Source organism: Vicugna pacos, chromosome 3, assembly GCF_048564905.1.
Source record: "Vicugna pacos chromosome 3, VicPac4, whole genome shotgun sequence".
In the NCBI taxonomy this organism is placed as follows: domain Eukaryota; kingdom Metazoa; phylum Chordata; class Mammalia; order Artiodactyla; family Camelidae; genus Vicugna; species Vicugna pacos.
This window is the reverse complement of record NC_132989.1, coordinates 116694054-116713100: the sequence shown is the minus strand read 5'-3', so window position 1 is coordinate 116713100 and position 19047 is coordinate 116694054. Positions and strand designations below refer to the sequence as shown.

General features: G+C 46.2%; 1 long non-coding RNA gene across 1 annotated transcript; it reads left to right on the top strand.

The window, feature by feature from the left end:
• Positions 1-7639: 7639 nt before the first annotated feature.
• LOC140690051 (uncharacterized) lies at positions 7640-18507 on the top strand. The gene is made up of 5 exons (XR_012065252.1): positions 7640-7692; positions 10202-10326; positions 15664-15710; positions 16245-16354; positions 17843-18507. It is a non-coding gene; the product is annotated as an uncharacterized lncRNA (long non-coding RNA).
• The last annotated feature ends 540 nt before the right edge of the window (positions 18508-19047 follow it).

Genomic DNA, 19047 nt, shown 5'->3' with positions numbered 1-19047 from the left:
CCACTGGTCTAGGTCAAGGTCAAGTGTGAGGCTAGGGGAGTGATGACAACCTCCCCTCATTTCAAGGAGGCAGAGATTGGCCTCCACGAACGACGGCTGAGAACCTGATTTGAAGGATGACTGGTCTGATTTATTTTAACATGTTTGTTTCTGTCCAAATATTTTGTTTGACACTCTTCCTACGAGATGGGAAAGGAAGGGGAAGGAAGAAGAGCAACACTGATGTTTTAAAAGCATCATGTAGTGTCCCTGGTGGCTCTGTGTGTGTGTGTGTGTGTGTGTGTGTGTGTGTGTGTGTGTAGGCTAGCTTCCCCAGCCACCTCTGAGCCGCAGAAGCCGAAACAGCGGAGAACATCAAGTCTGGCTGAGTGCCCTGGCACGGGCTGTTATTCATCCATCATTCTCAGCCTGCCGCAGTGACCATACTGTGCAGCACACGACCTCGGGAGAGAGAAAGAACGAAGGAAGAGGGTGCTCACGCGGGGGCCGCTACACACGCCACTGCAGAGGATCTTGTGCTGCCGGCTCACACATTTTCTGCTAATAAAGGGGAAAAATACACTTGAATCAAGGACTTTTTTTTTTCTTCCTGGGTTTATTGATTTTGATATTTTAATAAGTTAGCTAGCTGCAGGAATAAGTTTAAATCTTTGCATTTATATTTAAAACAGGAAAATAATTTTCTCTGGATGTCAGTAATGTGGCAGACACGAGCCCAAGGGAGACTTTGTCATCTCAGTCTGCAGAAAATTAGTTTTGATTAAAATATATATATATATTATATATACATAGGTACACACACACACACACACACACACACACACACACACACTCACATATAGGCAGATTGACAGTAGAATAAAGTTTATCATAGTTCCTCCTGAATTTCAGTTTAGGGGAGAACTGAGGTCATGGTCAGATTAAGCAATGTCATTTTTTTTGAATCAGTGATTCTTCATTTTTTGGGGTCACAGACCCCTCTGAGTATCTGAGAAAATTATGTAAACTCACCGGGAATGGGGATAAGGTGGGGAACATATAATATTTTTCAAACAATTTCAGGAACATATGGCTTCTCAGGAAAAAAAAAAAAACAAAAACCTCTGCTCCAGATCTGAAATGCAGTGTGCAGTAGCAACGCCGTTATTTATAATTTAATAGCGGAGACTGGAGTTGGGAAGCAAATCTCATCCTTGAAACAAAGAGGGCGGCTGCCTCGTTCACCCAGAAACTCCCCACGGCCAAAGACCTTGTCTTTGATTTCAGTTCTGTTTCCATGCAGCTCACAGGTGAAGCATCCTACCTGCAGCCAGTCTCCACAAATGAAAGGGCCAAGCAGTGCTTTGAAGAGCCTGCCAGGGGGTTCTTTTATGTGGGAGCAGTTCTAACCTGGAGCCCAGCCGGGAGGAAGACTCAGTGGGTGACCACGGTCCACAGCTGCCCACGCCCCCTCTTCATCACTGCGCTCACCAAGCCCACTGATCTCATCTCCGTTCTGATGAGGGGGCTGGGCTCTTGGGCACAATCCCAGGCAGGAAATCTTTTGTCCACCCATGGATGCTTGGCAGCCCTCACTGTCCCTGCAAAGCCTTAAAAGGAGAGTTTAGCAGGGTTTTAGGATGGGACAGCCCATCGTTGAAACATCGCATCTGACCGACCTTCCTCTAGGGAGGCAGTGTGCAGAAGCAGAGGCACATGTGTCCCCTGCTCCCATGCTTGTCTCACACAAGCTATGGCTCAGAAGCAAACTTGAGAATATAAAAGCATTAAAAAGTGGCAAAGCCAATCTGGACGCTTCTAACCATCATGGTTAGAAAGCCCCATTGACATGTAGTGCTTGCCACTACCTGGCTGCGGTGCCCCTGGGAACCTTCACGGGCTGGGTCCGGGGATGTGGCCACACATCCTCTGTGCATCAGGAAACTCTCCAGTCCCGTGGGAAGCTGGGCTTCACAGGAAAGAGAATTGCGAGCGAATGTCAGCATCCAAGAAGTCAAGTAAAGCAGCACGGAAGGCCGTGAAAGGGAGACATAACAGACAGGCGTCTCTGCCCTCTTTCTGTGCCCCGTGAAGTGACTGGGTGCAGGCTGGCTGCGGAGAAGCAGAGCTCACCTTACAGCTCCCCTACAGCTGAGAAGCCTTGGGAGGGTCACAATGAGGCAAGGGTGCAGGCAAGAGACTTTGGGTGCTGGCAGCATCCCAGTCCTTAATCTGGGTGCCGGCTACATGGTTGCATTAATCTGTGAAATTCATCAAGCCATCCACTTACGTGCACCCTTTTCTATATGCTTATCTTATGTCAGTATTTGCCATTAATGTACAGTCTCATCAACCATCACTCTTACGAAACAGTGTCCACATCTCCCTCTACATTTTTACCTTCTGTATCGCCGCTGTGGCAGGGTGCCTGCCTGAAAGTAGGACCTCCAGGAAGCACCAGCACTGATTTGGGTCTTATCACCCCCAAATCTTACTGTAAAATAACTTCCATGAATCGATACTCAGCTTCCACTGGAATGCCTTTAAATGATTTGGAAGTTTAACCATTTTTTTTAAATAACACAATGAATGATAACTATCTTTTCTTAACATTTTTCCATATAGTTATCAAGAAATTAGGCATGTGGCCAAAATATTCAACAAACACAAGAGGAAATTCCATGGCAAGCATACAAATATTTCAGAATGGTGTGAAATAGAGCACAAGGTTTCAAGCATATGTCTCTGCTGTAAATTTTTCTAACATGAGCATTACCTTCCTAACTAGATTCTACTTTTTAAAATGACTTAATAAATCATAATACATCCATGGGATGCGATTTTATCCAGGTATTAAATGGTATGTTAAAGTTTAAAATCCTAAAAATATATTCATCAGTAAGCACCCATGAGGAGGATGAAATCCCAGATGAGCACAGACAAATGAACAGGTGATTCTCTGTTTTTGTGGATGCTGCTAGAGAGCTGTTCATCCTCATGGGCTGCCAAGCTCTAGGAGGTGCCCCTTGCCCACCTGTGGGCAGGTTGGGGAAGGGGGCACCTGATAGAGTTAGGTAATGGTCAAGCCAGGGAATGGTAGAGTCTGACGTCACGTGTGGAAAATTCTGAAGGTTAACAAAAGAAGGGAGATATTTCAGCAAAATCTAGAATTTGATTACAGGAAGGAGGATCCAAATGGGGCAGGTGGAGAGGAGAGGCTGGGAGGGAAAGAGCCGGACCTAGAAGGCCCTGGGGGACCAGCGAAGGGCTTCTGAGGTGTGAAATTGTCTGCTTTGTTTTTTCGATGGAATGCACAGGTTACAACGTTAGAGAGGGTGGAGGATGGCCAGGTGGAGGCAGAGAGGCCAGTTAAGGGGCTTTTGCAACATTCAGGGTGAGAATGTGTGGACCTGAACTGAGATGAAGAAGAGAGTAATGATGTAGTGTGGGTACTATCTCGCATCACTAATGCATACGGATGGTGAGGAAGGCGGTGGGTCAGGAAAGACTCCTGGTTCCTGGCTGGTGCAAATGCAGCAGAGGGCATGATGTATCAAGAGGAGGTTACCTGACATCTGAGGATGGGAGATGCCTCCTCCAGTTGTGGACTGTTTAATTTCCTACACTTGTAGGATGTCCACGTGGAGACTCTCCAAAGGCAGCTGGATGCTGGGGTCAGCTCCGGGGAGACGCGGGTAATGGGGCCAGACTCAGGCTCAGGGACCACAAATACTAGCCCTGATGACTGGCCATGTGAGGGGATGATGGTCAAATAAGGAAAGAGCGGTGAGGAGAGGCAAGAGCGGGATTTGGAAATTGTAGGATGACAGAGGAGGGGGACCCACCCCAGAGGCTGAGCAGCAGCCCCAGAGGAAGGAGCACAAGGAGGAAAGTGTGCCTTGGAGCAGCAGAGCACCGCTTTCCACGGAGCAAGTGGGGGGCTCTCAGTGCTGAGGGAGCTTGGAGACAGGTGGCATTGAGAGGGCCTGGAGGTGGCAGAGGCTGGAGGGGAAGGATCCAGGATGTGCTGAAGGGTCCTCATTGCTGGGACCTAAAAGAACGTGGGAGAGGGGCATATCAGAGCACAGAACTCTGGTACTGATCAGGGCTGAGACAAAGCAGGGGCTCATGACACAGGAGAGGGCGGGACCGCCACTCCACGGAAGGAGAAACCATACCCGCCGAGAAAACACAGCCGAAACAGAACAAACGCAGATGCACAGGGTTCCTCCTGTTTTGTTCCTCAGCCCCACTCTGCATTCCGGGTTTAGCCAGGAGTTCACTGAGCTTTACCAGGAGGTTAAAACAAATGATTCAAAGAGCAAAGCAAGTAACAGTGTCAAGTTTTTGAATGACATAGACTTTTCGTCTTAACTCCCAACATACAGACATACTGAGGCGGGAAGCCCCATAAAAAGACCAGCAGGACCCCCACGCAGGGCCACTACTCTCCTGCCAGCACCATCCTGTTCCCTGGCCAAGAGGCTCTGTCTCACTTTTTGCCTCTGAAATGGCTCACTTACCCCTAAAATGCTATTGGTTCCCTGAGCTCATTTCTGATTGGTTATTTCCTTCACTCCTGATTGGTTATTACTCTCACTTCTGATTAGCCCACTTCCCTAACTTCTGATTGGTCCATTTGTAGTACTTCATGTGCGTGGAGCTCACTCCTGATTGGTTATTTCTCTCACTCTTGATTGGCCCATTCCCCTCACTCCTGATTGATTATTTCTATCACTCCTGATTGGTCTATTTCTACAGAGCTTGTTCCTGGTTGGTCAACTTCTGTTACAGTGTATTTGCATATGATGTTGCAAAGTGTAAAACTGGCAGCCTATAACGGCCTGTGTAAACCTACAGCTGGGGTCCAGAGCTTGAAGTGTTAATTTTTCTGGGCCTGCTGGCGTAATAAACCTGAGTTCTCCAGCTCTCTGAGTGCTGCTTGGTCTCTCGCCCGGATCCAGGTTGTTGTCACAACTGAGCTGTAACACAGTTTTCTGCAACAATACTACTGAGAAATGCTGGGGAAGTTTGAACCTTATTGTGCACACACTTCTCCACAGACTTTTCCTCTGATCTGCACTGCTCACGCTCTCAGGGATCCATCCCTCTCTGAGTAGCCAAGAAAAACACCAGCTGCTCCCCTGAAGCCCATTCAGTTGTGGAAAACTTCTCCTTTTTTATAGCGTTTGCTTCTCCAGGGTCCTGCTGCCAGCTGTCTTCTGCTCTTTATGTCTGTCGTGTGCACCCTTAGCTTTTAAGCTTTTCTTGGGTCTCAGCCTTAAGCATCTGAGTCACAGCTAGTTAGTCTTCAAATCACCATACGGTGTCTCCTGAAACTCATTTCTGTGTTTAACTAGTGGGAAACTGTCGGCTTTCTCCGTCTGTGACAGTCAAGCCTCAGCGGGCTTCCTTAACCTTGAGAATCCCTCAAAAACATTTAGCCATCTTGAAAGGGCAAGTGGGAAAGGCAGAGTGGTCGTTCCCAGCCACGGCAGATGCCTCAGCAGTCCAGCTGAAGGCCAGGGAACTGTTTCTCCGTGAATTGGCATCAGGCTTAAGTGAGAGGTGCATTTCCCTTTGCAAAGCTGAGTGCTCGCCTTCTGATTATGTTTTATTTAAGTGATGCACTTTTTACACGGAGAGCTTACCTACATCAGTTGGAAAGCACATATGGACTTCCAAGTGATTTTGTCTTTTATTGGCATTGTTTTCAAATAGTATTCCTGACTTATCACTATGTCAAGCCCAAATCTCCAAAATATATTGGCGTATAGAGTTAAGCAGCGATCCACCTCTTTGGTAGGTCAGAAAAAGAAAAAGAGCACTCATATTCTATAATCAAATAATAGATGTAGGATATTCTGCTTAAAGCAAGAAGGCAGAAGAATTTCAGAGTAAGACTGAAAATAAATAATAACATAATTATGATAGACGGTTCAACTTGAGACCAGTTAAGAACCACGTTAGAGGTTTGAGAAGTCATCCTTCAGGTAGATTGCACACCTGTGTGTAGGTGTGAGTGTGTGTGCTTGTGCACCAGTCATCATTGTCAGCGGGATCTCATCAGATAAATTAATGGAGAGTTTGAACTATTGAATATTGTTAAAGAAATGTAAATTACGTTGGTTCATACTTTAACAAAGGGCCTTGATTTATTCTTTTAACTAGCATATATCAGTTGTTGACAAGCAGTTGGGTAATTTGAATACACTTGAGGGAGTGTAAAAAAAAATTGCTATCTTAGGATTGCAAATTTATATGCATAGTTATCTTGCTAACCATATCTTTCTTCTCGGGCAGTGTCTAGATTAATGCTGTTGAATAATCAAATCTTGTAAATTAGCATACAGTGACCAAGACATCACTGCGTTTGTGAGAAAGTGAAACATATCACATGAATGCATTTTCTTTTCTCAATATAAGTAAGTGTGTGTGTGTGTGTGTGTGTGCGTGCGCATGCACATGCGTGTGTCCAAGCCTAAATCTCTCTATGGCATCATAGAAATTAAATATAAACAGAAAAGAAGATGAAGAGAAAGCAGCAGTCACCTGCATATATTCTCTGCCAACTCCTACACTCACCAGCTCCCTCCTACCAGATAGACAGCGTTATCTAACTTTCTAGTCCATATCAAAACTGTCCTTTTTAATAAATGTTAATCAATGTCTACAGTTCTTCCTTGTAGGAGTAAAAGTGTTTAGTAATCTTTTGAATCTAGGGAAGTCGTGATGAATACATGTTTTATCCAAGCCTCAAAAGCAGGGTTAGATGACGTTGCTTTATGAAGGTGTTTGACGGGGTGGCTGAGGGAACGACGTGTGATGTAAGGCGCCCAGGAGAAGAGGAGTGTCATGGAGTAACCTGGGCTCTCGAAACCAATGCCTTTATTCTCACGAATGTTAAGGGAGCCCTGGAGGACGAACGCTGGTGAGAAGGGAGATGGATGCTGTGGGCTGTCCCATGGCTCCTTCTCCATTTCACCTCTGGGGACTCCTCTCTCGGCTGCAGCCTCTGAAATGAGTTTGGAGGTTTGTTTAGTTTTACTAAATAGGCTTACAAAGCCCTGAAACTTTGTATAAAGACAATTTGATTAATGTCTAGATTTCACCCCCCCCCAACAAGGCAAGAAGATTTCGTGCATCTGTTTCTTCTCTGCTTCCCAGCATCTCTGCCATCGTTATCCTCTGTGAACTCATGTCCAGATGTGTATTAATTGTCTTATTTTTTAACCACATTTTTCAGAGTCAACCACAAGTTTTACCAGGCAGTATTATTTTGCACATCACTGTTTCATGCGTCTGACATTCTCTTTTTTCATTGTATTCATTCTGCACTTTGCTGTAGCAAACTTTGAGTAATGCTTCCAGAGAGAGTGTTTAGGTTTGCCTTACACTCAGAAGTACTTAGCTTTTATCCTTGAATGTGACTTTCACAGGATGCGGCATTCTGAGGTTAAACTGATTTTTCCCAAGGACTTCGAAAGCTTGTTACTGTAGCATCCATCACTGCACGTGAGAAGGATGGTTCTGACTAATCTTCATCCCTGGGTCAGCAACCTCGGTCTCTCCACGGAGTCTCCCTCCTTGCCTCTCTATACATCTCCCTAAATGTTCTAGAACGTTCCTTCTCAGACTTATTACTCTACGATGTCATTATCTTTACGATACCTGTTCTTTAGTATTCGATGGGATACACTTTAACATTAGGAGGTCAGTTTTTATAATGGCTCTATATGTGCTCTAAAATAATTATAATTGAGGACAAAATTCTATGTATGTTTTATTCAATTAAACTAGTCAAGTAAAATATGTTTAATATACCCTTATAATCGAGAATAGTGTTAAAACCTCCTAGTATGTCTGTAAATTTGTTCTCTTTTCTCTTTTTTTTTTTTTTTTGCTATTGCACAGATCAAATATTCTTCACTCGATTTTATTTCCTTAATTATTTAGCATGTAAACTGGTGCAGCTACTATGGAATTATTTCTTTAATTATTTACACATTCCCTTAAAAGTCTTTCTTAAGATCTATGATCTTATTTCTCAAGATTTTAACATATACATGTGACTTAACATGAAAAATGGAGCTAATCATGATCTTTATCCTTCTTTATCAGTGATCTACTAATAGTTTATAATAGTAATAATTTATTAAATCACTACATTCTGGTATGTTACTAATGTCCAATTTTTCAGTTCTTTTTTATCACAGCAAACAAATAATAAAATTATACATTATATTAGTTTCAGGTGTATAATATAGTGAATCAGTATTTTTGTAGATTATATTACATTTAAAGTAATTATAAAATAATGACTACATTCCCTTGTGCTGTACACTGTAAGGTTATAGCTTATTTACTTTATACATAGTAGCTTGTACCTCTTAATCCCCTACCCCTATCTTGCCCCTCCCTCTTCCCTCTCCCCACTGGTAACCAACAATTTTTTCTCTGTATCTGTGAGTCTATTTCTGTTTTGTTATGGTCATTTGTTTGTTTTATTTTTTTAGATTCCACATGTAAGTGATGACACACAGCACTAATCTGTCTCCTTCTGACTTTTTTCACTGAGCATAATCCTCTCCAGATCCATCTACATAGTTTCAAATGGCAGAATTCAGTTCTTTTAGCAGATGAGTGATAAGCCACTGTGTACACATAACCACGTCTTCTCTATCTGTTCGTCTGTTGGTGGACACTTAAGTTGCTTCCATATCTTGGCTACTGTGACTAATGCTACTATGAACATTGGGTTACATGTATCTTTTGGAATTAATGTTTTTATTTTTTTCAGATACATACCCAGGAGTGGAACTGCTGGATCATATGGTAGTTCTACTTTTAGTTTTGTGAGAAACCTTTCTACAGTTTTCCACAGTGCCTGCACCAATTTACATTCCCATCGGCATTCCCACCAACATCCCCTTTCCCCACAGCCTCACCAACATTTGCTATTCGTAGATTTTTTAATAACAACCTTTCTGGCAGACCTGACAGCTCGTTGTGGTTTGTGATTTCTCTGGCCATCTGGGCCTGGACTTTTGTTTGCTGGGAGTTTTTGTTACAAATTCAATTTCACCACTGGTGACTCTTCTATTCAGATTGTCTGTTTCCTCTTGATACAGACTCGGAAGTTTCTGTGTTTCTAGAAGTACGTTCATTTCTTTCAGAGAGTCCACTTTGTTGACACATAGCTGTCCGTGGCAGTCTCTCATGATTTCTTTGTATCTCTGTGATACCTGTTGTTATTTTTCGCTTTCATTTCTTATTTTGTTTGAGCCCAACTATTCTCACTTGCAGTTTATTCTAGCTTCAGTTTTCTTCTTTCTAGAGTAATTTCTCTTATTCTTTTATAAAGTTTTAAGTAGTGGTTAAATTCCTCAATCTTTGCCTGAAAATACAATTATTTAAAATTCATTATTAAATAGTAGCTTAGTTAGATGTAGAATTCCAAGCAGAAGTTTGTTTTCTTTTAATACTTTGAAAATTATTCTATTATTATATCATTTCTATTGTTAATATTGAGAAGTCTTTTGTCAGGTAAATTTTTAATATGTAAGTCAATCTAGTTTTTTCACTGGATAAACTTAAGATTTTTTTTTCTTTTTTGATTTTGTAGTCACTTTATGATGTGTCTAGTTGTATGTATTTTTATTTATCCTGTTGGATTCACAGATTTTTCTGCTTAAGAGAATTCAGATTTCTCCTTAAACCCTAAAAATGTCTAGCCTTTATACTTTGGATATTTCTTCTCTCTCGTTCTTCCTATTTTCTTCTTTTGGAACCCTCATTAAATCTATGTTGGACAATAATTTTGCCTTTCATGTGTGTATGTATGTGTGTCTATATATGTATGTGTATATATGTATGTGTATATATGTGTGTGTATATATATATATATTTATTATGTATATAAAGTTCAGGTAGTGTTCAATTGCCATATATATACATATAAATGTGTGTATGTTTTATAGTTTTTACTTTAACAAGTTACTGCTTCCTAAGCATTTCATAAATACCATTTCACTTAGTCCTTAAAGCCATCCTCAAAATAATACTGAGTGTATCCCTAGAGCAACCTACATTTCACTACATCTATTCTGCTTGGCGCCCACCTCCTCATGCCCTCAATCACTCATCTCTTTCATCTCAGCTATTTCGTGACTTTCACACCTGTGTGGCAGGTGGTCATGTCTGGCGCCTCCCTCTCTTGCAGAGTCCTCCTCTTCATGCCTCTGGTCCCTGCTCATGGCTTCATCTCCCGAGTTCTCCCCAGGAGTTCTCCCATATCAAGTTCTGGGCACCTTTCCTGACTTGATTGCGTCTCCTGATGTTGTCACAGTAGGTCCCCTCCTCAGTGTGTTGGATGTGAATTCCTCTTGAGTGGGTGTTATATCTGCCAACCCATGGCAGACTGGGTTGGAGATGAATCCCTAAAATGTGGGTTTTGTGTCCCTTTCTGGCTGCCACAGGGGACTTCTGGCTCTGTGCCCCTTTTATGCCAGTTCACAACTTTTTATTTATGGGTAATAGAAACTTCACTAGTAGGCAGGCCCACATTACATATTCTTTGAAATGCTTTTTTTTTTCCTCTCAAGGCCCAGGTTAAGGCAAGCATGTTTGCTTTCTGAACTGATCAACAAACATTCTCTACCTTTTCCTGAATATGCAGTTCTGTGAGGGTCATAATTGTACGGCACATACCATGTGTAGACCCGTGGCTTTAGTTACACACGTTTGCTACTCGCACTGCTGCCTGGTCTCCCATCTCCTAGTCCCGCCAGGAAGTTGCAGCAGCAGCTGCTCCCTGGCACCTTCGTTTCAGGCTGTTCCCAAGCTTTGACTTGCTGAGAATTTCCCTTGCTTTCCAGGTGCCTTATCTACATATTTCAACGTGTGCCCAGGCCAATATAGCCAGCATTTCTACCTGCTTGTTAGTTGACTTGCAAGACACTGGTGTAGCAGCTGATAGTGTGAACTCTGAAGTCTATTGCCCTGGTTCAAATCTCAGGCCCACCAAGTGGTAGATGTACACAGTTTTGAAAATTGTGTAACCTCTCTGTGCCTCAGTTTCATCGTTTGTAAAGTGGACATGATAATACTCCCTTTCTTAAGGGTGTGTAAGAAATAAATAACTTAACATGTGCAAATCATTTAGAGCCATTCTTAGGTTCTGTGTAAGTGGAAATTATTGTTATAATTGTTAGGTGTTCAGGTTATTTAGAAGGTCAGCTTGCCAGGGATACATGTCCCCTTCAACGCAATATTAAATATAATATGTACCCTTTCAACTGTGTTTTAATTTATCAGCTCTTTTAGAGAAAAAGTTTATTTTGCATTGGTTCTTTATGTACATAAATTGTCTTATAATGTTCAGTTGCCATCCAAGCCCTCAGAGGTAGGAAGTACAGTCTCTGTCTAGCAAGTAAGGAAACTGGACATGCAGGTAACTCTCAAGACTCAGCACTGGTAGAGGATTCAAATCCTAGCCTATATAATCCTAAAGTCCTCACTCTTTTCATGTTTTTAAAAATATTTTATTTATTTATTATTGTATTATTTAATCATTTTATTTTGGCGGGGGTAATTAGGTTTCTTCATTTTTTGAGGAGGTCCTGGTGCATGCTAAGCACACACTCTACCACTTGACCTATACCCTCCCCTGTCTTTTCATGTGTTTTAATAGCAGGTGTTCATATCTCAAGCTTTAGTGACTCTCTGGCAATAACGAGATTTTTTCTACCATAACATACTAGACAGGCCGACCCTAGTAGTTCCTTGTCACTGTACCTAAATTGCTATGTACCAGAAATGGAGAAGGGGCTCTATGACTTCTGAATTTGCAAATTAAGTTTCCAGGGGGATGCAAAACATCACACATAATGGGCAGGTTTGTAGCCTAGGCTACGGTTTCAGGTGTGACTATAATGGAGAAAAATCCGGGCAGAAGTAGAGGTTGTCCCGCATTGTCTGTGACCACCCTCTGCCTTGCAGCTTGTCTTGCTTCACCAGCATTTAATTCAGCAAAAGACCAATGTTTGTTCCATAGTCATCAGGAAAACCCAATCTAACCTCCCACACCCTGCCCCTCATCCCAATTCAGAATACCTTTAAGGGGAGAATTGTGACAATATGGTGGCACAGTATTTCATCTTTGGCACCACTTTGAGAAGATTTTTCCTCAATTTGAAAATGAATCTGTGGCCACTGGAACTGGCACTTCAGGGTTTCCCCCACAAAGAAATGCTGAGTGAGCTGCTGGGCGCGTGCACATAGCATTTCAAACACAATTACAGAACAGGACGGGGACCACTGTTTCCCCTCACTCGACTGTGACGTGTTGAGTTGCTTTATTTTAGAATATGTGATCAAAATGTTCCACACGTGTCTTCAAATAAGCTTTGGGAGTTCAGTCTGTTTGGGAGTTAGCACTGGCGGCAGTAATGTTTGTTTTGTTCTGCGTCGTTCTAAGATCAAAACGCAACCGAGTATTTTCCCTTGAACTCTTGTATTTCTTCCATGAAGAAGTACAGTTGATCCAGCTTTGTTTGTGGAAACGTAAAGGTTCATTAGGGATTAATCACGGGACTGACAGATACCTGCGTTCTGCCCTCTTTATTCCCCGAAAGTTCTGGTGTCGCCCTCTGTCCCCGGCTGCTGAAAAGCTTCAGCCAGATGGGTTCAGTTCCCTCTCAGAGTCAAGAATCCGGGGTTCTGGTCGACTGCTGAGGAGTGGTGGCGTCCCACCGCTGGGGTGTAGGGGGCCAGCAAAGAGGCAGACAGGAACCCGCGTGTGGCCGAAGGGGGCGATGGTGGTTAAGACTGGAGACCGTTTGTGGGGTTGGCGTTTTGTCCTCAGTGCTTTTCTTAGAGGAAACTTTTTCTTCATAATAAAAATATTCAGGAAGGAGGTCAGCAGGGCCCCCTGTGCACAGACCCTGATCTCACCTCCTTGCTGGTCCATGAACATCCGCACCCAGAGCCTTTCCAGGGAGATCAGCCCAGCAGGTCCAAGCCTCCCGGCCCTTCACACCTCGCTGTCCTTGCCAAACGCGCCCCGCTCGCTCGCTCTGTTTGTCATGAGATGGTTATTTTCCGTCCCGGGCGCTGTGTGCTTGGACTCACTTGGTCGTTCTCCAGTGTCTGCCCCTCTTTGCAGCTCTCCTCCCACGTTGCCTCACTTCAGGGATGGACTGTCCAGAGGCGAGCGAAAGAAGCCATCACTGGCAAGGAAAGTCCAGAAAGAAGAGATTTTTGCACATTTTTGGTACAACGTTAAATCATAGAAGTGCTGATTCTTACGCGGCAGTGAATTGATGAGAACCAGCACTAAAAAGCAGAGAAAGCAAGAGCCCTCAGACGCACGCACTCGGCACCGCGGCTCCCTTTGGGGCAAATCGAGAAGGAAAAGGGAGCAGAGAGCACAAGGTCGTGCAGCCCGGACCCTGGAGCCAGAGGTCCTTCGCTTGCTTCCTGGCCGTTTAAATATGCTGTCTAGACACATTAGGCTCCGAGCTCATTTCCCCCGTCCCGCAGTGCTGCAAGCTGAGGCTCGTGCTGAGACGCTGTCTGCCATGGTCTCCTTCCTGATTCGAGACTGAACAAGACACACAGAGACTGACAGGAAACATCGGGCTCTGTCGCAAGAGACACTGCGTTGTGGAAAATGCTGGAGACTGGTGCATGGGGATTTGAATGCAGGTGGAGGGCAATTAAAAAGAGGAGATAAAAGGGGGCGTCTAGACCTCCCCTCCCTCTCTCCAGTGCCTTTGTTGATTCACAGCAGCAAGCGGGTTGCGGCGGGTGTGGGGAGCACAGGGGGTCTGTCCTGGCTTCTGACTCTTCCAGGCTCACCTCGCCTGTACCACCCGGCTCCCTGCTGCTGTTCTGCCACCTCAAGTCAAGTGAATTTCAGCTGCTTCAAACTGAAGTGCAGAGTTTAGACATGCAAACAGCACCACGCTGATTGATACACTGTGCTCTGCATGCCGACAGAAGCCGCCTGCTGGACCCCAAGAGGCTGCCTCACCAGCCATCCCTGAGGTCCAGGACGCACCCTGGAAGGCACAGCTTGAGACTTTGCCCCCTGCCCCCATCACCCCAGCCCCTTGAAATCAAAGCTTCGAAGGAATGTTTTCATTTAATATTGTTTCAGGATTAGAACTTGTGTAAATCTATAACCTGTCATTTTTTTCCTTTACTTAAATTTAATTCAGTAGCAAGTTAAAATTTAGCGGCGACAGTTGGAAAAAACCCTCATGTTTATGTACCCTTCTCCCTTCTGAAGCCGTAAGTGATCTTGAGCTTACAATTTACCAACTGTTTGCCACAGTACCTGGAGCTGGGTTTGGCGGGGAGAGAAAGAAAAACACGTACACAAAAGACATGCAACTCATATCCTTATAATGTCCTTCTAGAGAAAACCAACCGGGGGTGGGCATGAGTGTGACACAGAGCCCTCTGGCGCCCCCAGCTCATCTGAAGGGCAGCGGCTCAGTGCCCTGACCTGTGACCTGGCATGGTGGATCTCCTGGGAATGCGCTTTGCCTGGAGATGCTCTTGGCCCCCAGCCCCAGCCTCACAGCCACCGTGGCCTCGGCGCCAAGCACCTGTGAGCTGCGTCCGCTGTGCGTCCAAGTCCCCGTCTGCGTGAGAATGGCGGGGGCCCAGGCGCCCGGGGCTTCGCTTTCGGGTGTGCTTGACACGTGTTAGCACAACAGTTGTACCAGAAGAGCTAAAACTGAAAACAGAATCTAGTTGGGAGTTTCCTTGGAAAACGTGTTCTTTGGAAAAAGCCTATTTTTCTTTTCTTAATATATTTATCTTCTGCATTCCTGGGGGACCAAGAAATAGACATCTGTGAAAGGAGCGCAAATTCCACCTGTCAAGAGGAAGGCCACGTCGCGATGTCACTCTGGACGACCTAGGTTCCCTCATCTCAGTAGCCTCCTTCCTTTTTATTAGGGTTTGAGATAAAAATCCCCATCCCCGCTGCCAGCCAGCTGCCCTTGGCGTATTTCTGCCCTGAGCCCGCCTGCAGCCCCACACTCCCAAGAGAGGAGGAGACCAAGAGAAGCTGCCCGCCTGTCATTTACAGTGTGAACCCCAAAACCAAGGCTGGACCACCTAACAACGGGTCGGAAGCTCTGAGGATTCCCATCTCTGACTCTTGGGAGGTGGAAATGTGCTATTAATTTTTGTAGATGAGGTGATGCTATCAGGGTGCAGAGCTATGGGAGCAGCAATCGGAGAGGCTGTTTAGATACAGCCTTGCACGCTGATCGCCGGGGATGGATGCCACTCAGGCTGTGGGTGGGAAGCTCTTTAAGACAGATCGCTCACTGGAGGGCTGGGATTCAGATGTGAGAATGAAGAGTGTTTGGACATCTGTCAATCATCCCATTCAGGATCCTTTCCTGAGCCAGGGCCAGTGCTGAGCACCCTGTGGAGGTGAGTTAGCAAAGACGGCTCAGCCCTGCAGGAACGGGGAGTCTGGTGGAAGAGGAGGAGCACAGATAAAGGAGTAATTACCAGATGGGACACGTGCCTTATTGGAGGGGAGGGAAGGGCGCCTGGGGCCTGAAGATGTAATGGGATTGTGGAGGCAACGTGTGCTGAGAGCAGGGGCAGCTGTCTCATCCACTCTCAGGAGTCCCATCTTTATTCTTCCACCCGCAGGGAGGCAGCCGCTCCCGACCAGTGGTGGAGGGCAGGGCTGAGACCAGGTGAGGAGCCTGGCATTGCACGAGGTGGGAGGGAGATGCAGCTCCAGCGGCAGGGGCAGCAGGGGAGTGAGCGGTGCTGCCCTGAGGTGGAGACCTGGGGACCATCGGGTTTGGTGCATGCAGGTGAGCAAGGAGCTCAGTGTGAGTGCTCACATGCCTCGGGGCCTTGGATTTGCCTGGAAATCTTTTCTGTTCTCTGAATGTGATCTGCTGGATGCCCGTGTTGAAGCCCCCACCCCACAATGTGACAGGGTTTGGAGGTGCTGAGGGTAGATGAGGTCATGAGGGTGGGGCCCCGATGGGATTAGTGCCCTCACCGGGAGACACCCCAGAGCCTGGTCTCTCCGCTCCCAGGCACCAAGGAGAGGCCACTGGAGGGCACAGTAAGAAGGTGGTGGTCTACACGCCAGGAACTGGGCCGTCACCCGATCCCAAATCTGTCACCGCCTTGATCTGGGCTTCCAGCCTCCAGCACTGTGAGAAATACACGTGTGTTTATTTCTGTGGTGTTATGTCTGTGGTGTTATGTTACAGGTGCCCCAGCAGACTGAGACCGTGAGTTAGTGAAAACGCACCCGGAGGAGGCCCATGCGGAGGAAGGGCTGTCCGGACGAACTCCATTTGATCTGAGTTAGAACCTGCAGGTGGGCCTGCCCAGTGGGCAGGGGAATAAAATTCTCCAGTGTTTCTCAGGGTCCCCCTCCCCCTCAGTCCTCACCACAAATTGTGGACACAAGTTCACAAGTCCTCCGTTCTGCCGCCCCCACTCCTCCCTCCCACCCCACCCCACCGGGGCAGCCTTCCCTGCAGGAGAGCATGCTCCCCAGAGTGAGACTCCCCCAGAGGGTTCAGCAGGGCGGGCCGGGAGCCCAGGCGGCCGCGACCAGCCCTGGTCACACTCTGATTTCCCAGCTGGCTGCCTGCTCCGAGCTTCTGCTCCCCTCCACCAGCTGCCTCAAAGCTTCCGCCTGCTCTTGCTTAAAGCTTTGGGAGCTAATGTGGTTCCTGTTGTTTTCAAAGGCAGATTTGTCCTCTCTGTGCACTGAGGGGAGAGACGCAAAACACGCTCAGTCTGACTCCACCCTCGGAGTTTCCTGTATCAGCTGCAAACCCTGGTTCTCTGGAATAACATTACACCTCCATCTAGCTTAGCCAACACCTTCCTTTGCAAGGATCCCAGGCACTTTCCCAGCCCTGTTTACCAATTAAGGAATTTCCGGACAACCCCCGGAGTGTCCCGTCTTCCCTGAGCCCTCAAGGGAGGAGCAGATAAAGGACCCAAGACTCTCTTCCAATTGTCCCCTGGTCCCCTGGGCAGTGTGGTTTGCGCCCTGAGGCTCAGCTCCAGGATCTAACACTTTTCCCCATGAGAATTCCCAAGGTCCAGAGGGTGGGAAGGACAGAGATGGCAACAAGATGACAAGACAACCCCCCCGTGCAGCCAGGCTCCTCCCTCCCCTCCCCGGGCTCCCCCCCCACATAGAGGGCAGGCACCCCTCGGGCCGCCCCCTCTCCAGCTGCCCCTGCGGAGGCCCTTTCACTGGGGGAGGGCTTACAAAGGCTTTGCTGCAAAAGATAGATGGCTTCCTTGCCAAGAGCATTTAAAATTGAGAAAATGAGCAAACCGAACAAATCACTTGCCTTATAGCTCTACCTGTGCAAACTAGATTTAGAACTAATCATTCCCAGATAGCTATTCAAAAAGGGATAAAAAGCAACCAAACTTATTGATGAAACCAGCTACACAACCCGAAGATGAGCAGCAGCCATGAGAACTGACACTGAAAGCCTCCAGCCTCCCGGTCGCCTCGAGCACGACTACACTCACCCTCGCCTTCTCCTCCCATCCTCCTGAGGATTGTTTCCCAGGGAATAGACCACGGGGGCTGGAGTTTTTTAAGAATCCCCTGCAGCTCCACCAGCCCACAGTCAGCTTCCAACTCAGCCGAGAGTGGTTTTCTATGAACAGAAACCCTTCCTTGGTGTCTCATCGAGTCCAAACCAGAGTTGACAATTGCTCTTTTTTCTGTTTATAATCACGGACGTGCCGTTTACACTCTCATAATCACTCCTCTTTATTCTCACTCCACTTTTTTTTGATCCTTCACACCATCACGGCATGTGAAATTCAGGCTTAGGAACTAAAGGAACTTGCGGATCCTGACGCAGAGAAGAAACAGCGTGAAATGGAGAGCACTGCTGGCTTACTCTTCCCGTTTTGACGACCTAGGCAGACATCGGATGAGCTGCTCTCAGACACACCGTCCTAGACAGCTTTAGAGCAGCAAAGACGCTCTCTGGCAGGAAATGGGAAGACAGGATGAGGACATGCTCACCCTGGCTCCACCCAGGGCGTGCGGGACCCCGCATCCTGGCTGCCTGGGACACGCTCCTGGGGGTTCAGAGATGGCAAGGAGGCTGCTCCTGGTGAGCCACCCACAGCCACGTCCCCCTCACTCAACAGGCCTGGGAGTGCCCACCTGCCCTCCTCTCCCACCTGCCCTCTCCCACCTGCCTCAGATTGGGCTTTGCCAGCACGGAAGCTACGAGGCGCAAAAAGTGACCGGCAGGAGACAGGAGGGCATGGCCGGGGTGATTCAAAAAACTGTTCAGACCCTGCACTCTGGAGAAGTCCCCGATTTCTACCATCCACTTTCTGAAAGGGGCTCTGAAGCAACTGAAGCCTGCGCTTCCTGGATCAGACAGCAAACTCCTCCCCTATCTCCCCAGCCCACTCCTCCTTCTCTCCCCCCAAGCCCCAGCCCCGTTCTGGTTCCCTACAGGGTTGCACGGCACAAACTAATTATAAAATTAAACTTCTATGCCAATGTATTTAAAGTTAATACCAGTACAAGGAGTAAATTCATTTGGAAGGATTCAAAAGTGATTTATTATGTGATGAAAACGTAAGAGTATAATCTCTCTGGGCTACCTGCATTTTCAATTTGCATATGATATTCAAACTCAAATTCATCTGCAAGCAAAAGCAATATAAGCTTAAAGCTGTGCTATTTATTTATAGAATAACAATATACCTCCCTTGTCCCTGAGCTTACTAATTTTCTGAAATGCTATAACTACTGTTTTGTGTCTTTTATTTATACTTCTGAGGTGCTTAGAAATCAAAACTGGCTTTAAGGTGCCTTTACTTACTCTGCCTGACTCGCTGCGGAGGTACAATTTCAACCTATTCTGATTCTCCAAGTAATGCATCAGTGATCAATGCCCCCACCTCATAACTGTTGTCCTCTCTCTTCTGTTCATAGAAGTTAAACATGTTCATTATAGAAACTGGGGGGGAAGGAGAAGAAGAAAATTAAAGCCACTCTCCCTAATC